At 51.9% G+C, this 2,023-nt stretch overlaps 1 long non-coding RNA gene across 2 annotated transcripts in view; it reads right to left on the bottom strand.

Moving 5' to 3' along the window:
- Positions 1-190: 190 nt before the first annotated feature.
- Positions 191-2,023, bottom strand: part of LOC104868316 — a 7,500-nt gene continuing 5,667 nt past the window's right edge. The window contains exons 2-3 of one of the 2 annotated variants that reach the window (XR_782011.2): positions 1,715-1,890; positions 191-354 (exon numbers count right to left, since the gene is read on the bottom strand). This is a non-coding gene — a long non-coding RNA (uncharacterized LOC104868316). The remainder of the gene's footprint in view (positions 355-1,714; positions 1,891-2,023) is intronic. The other variant, XR_002025652.1, reaches the window with a different exon arrangement.

Genomic DNA, 2,023 nt, shown 5'->3' with positions numbered 1-2,023 from the left:
GCCAAAGCACAGGGCTGGACTCCATCTTTTTATCCTTGTTACTCTCACTACTCCTCAGTGTAGCTGTACCCAGAATACCTCCACTGTCTCCTCCCGGCTCTGCCCGCTTCCACCACTACCGTAATAACTTTCCTTCCACCAACCATCTTGCAACGTCCTGGCCACCCAGCAGCCACCTTGTGAAGTCAGTAAGGTTTTACTGAGGAAGGCAAGGCCCGTGTGTATGGACTCGACCAGCAAGGGACAGCTGTGGAGCACGATGTGCCGTGTACACGTTGCCCGTGTGATTCTCGTGGCGTGTGTCACGGATATGCCGGGTGCCCTCCTGTAGGGGCTTCTGGTTTTCTACAGGCTCTGTTAGATAAAAACAGATCATCACTGATGACGTCTCACTTCTCTTGCTGTGACTCCATCCTTTCTCATTGCAGCTCAAGGATTTCAAATGCCTGATCTCTTCAAATCCAAACCATCACTTCCTCCTCCCTTCTCCTGGGGACCCTGGTCTCTCTCCCGTGGTGTTTATGTCATTCTGGCTTGCGTTACAGCTCAAAACATCATCTCCTGCTTGCTCAGATCATTCCCCTGTCTCCCAGGGCACCAGGCACAACAGATACCATCAAACACTGGTCAAACAGAACTGTATTTCATTGTTTCATTGATCAAACAGGAAGCTGAGCTCTAAAAAGCCAGTGGCATGGCATGAACCCACAGGACAGAAGAGAGGACCTTGGACCCTTCCCAGTACATCACCATCTGCCCCGAGGGTGTTCATTTTCCAGGAAAACAAGCAAAGGACTGGGAACAGGCAAGAGACTCAGCAGATGGCAATGCAAGGTGAAACAGCTTAAACCTATCAGCTCCAACAGTCACCGAGGGACAGCAGGACACTCGTCCTCCCTCCCTCTTCTCATCTGTGAAGCTGGGCAGAGGGGGAGAGGGGGGCAAAGGAGAAGGGTTTGGGAAGCTTGGCTGCCTGGCGCCGAAGTGCCTGCGTGTGTGTCTGCTGTTGTCTCTAATTTGGGGTTCACAAACGGGGGATGAGGTTTGCAATGACCCAGTGAAACAAAGTCCTCCCCATTTGTTCTCAAAGTTCTTCTTGTGTAAGCACGAGAGCATAAAGGAAGAATGACTCTACCACACGTATGTTCTCGCAGCGTGAATCTGATGGCTTCAGCGCCTGCGGCACCTCATGGTAATCCTGTGACCCCGGGAGGCCCGTCTCCAGTGCCCAGCAAGTCCACATCATTCCTGGGGGCCCCTGGTCCGGTGCCTGCCCAGAGGGCCTTGAGGGAAGTCACAGTCTCAGGGGTACATGATACCTCACCCCGCAGCCTAGCAGGGCCCAGGCTGGAGAGGGCAGGGGAAGGGCTGGGAAACGACCTCAGATCCAGCAAAAATGGCCTGGCCTTGCCAGACCCAGGTGTATTAGAAAGTTCAGCGGGGAACGTCACCAGGGGCCGCAGGACAGGCCTGGCTTATTTTCAGTAAATGTTTAATAAAGCCTGCAATCAATCGGAGGAACTGGTGCGCATACACCAAATGGTGATCATTTCTGATCCTTTCCCCCATCTTGGTCCCCTTCCCCCGCTCCTAAACGTCTGCCTCTCTGACTTCCACCATCTCGCCTCTATTTTACTTTTTTAATGTATTTATAGTTTGACTTCCCCGTGTAAGAGAAATCGTGTGACTCTTTGGTTTTCTGCGGCTGACTTACTTCACGTACCACGAAGGTCTCCAGAGCCGTTGCTTCTCCTGCAGAAGACTGGGGTTCATTCTTCGTGTCTGAACGCCTTGTGTTCTCCTCAGTTCACCTGCAGACCTGCACCGCGGCAGCCACCGGAGTGAGCTAGCGTGAGCTGCTCGGCTTTAAGCATGGATGTGCACACGGCCCTACAACACGAAGACTGCAAGGCAAGCTCCCAGAAAACCAAGAACAACCCAAGGCTTGCATTTTGTGATTTAGGTGTTTTAGGAAAAAGGAAAAAAAAAAAAAAAAAAAACAGAAACAGGGGTACCTAAATGT

This window comes from Fukomys damarensis, unplaced genomic scaffold (assembly GCF_012274545.1).
Source record: "Fukomys damarensis isolate Sample0158 unplaced genomic scaffold, DMR_v1.0_HiC HiC_scaffold_27, whole genome shotgun sequence".
Classification (NCBI taxonomy): domain Eukaryota; kingdom Metazoa; phylum Chordata; class Mammalia; order Rodentia; family Bathyergidae; genus Fukomys; species Fukomys damarensis.
The sequence above is the reverse complement of the archived record's forward strand: the minus strand, read 5'-3'. Positions and strand labels throughout refer to the sequence as shown.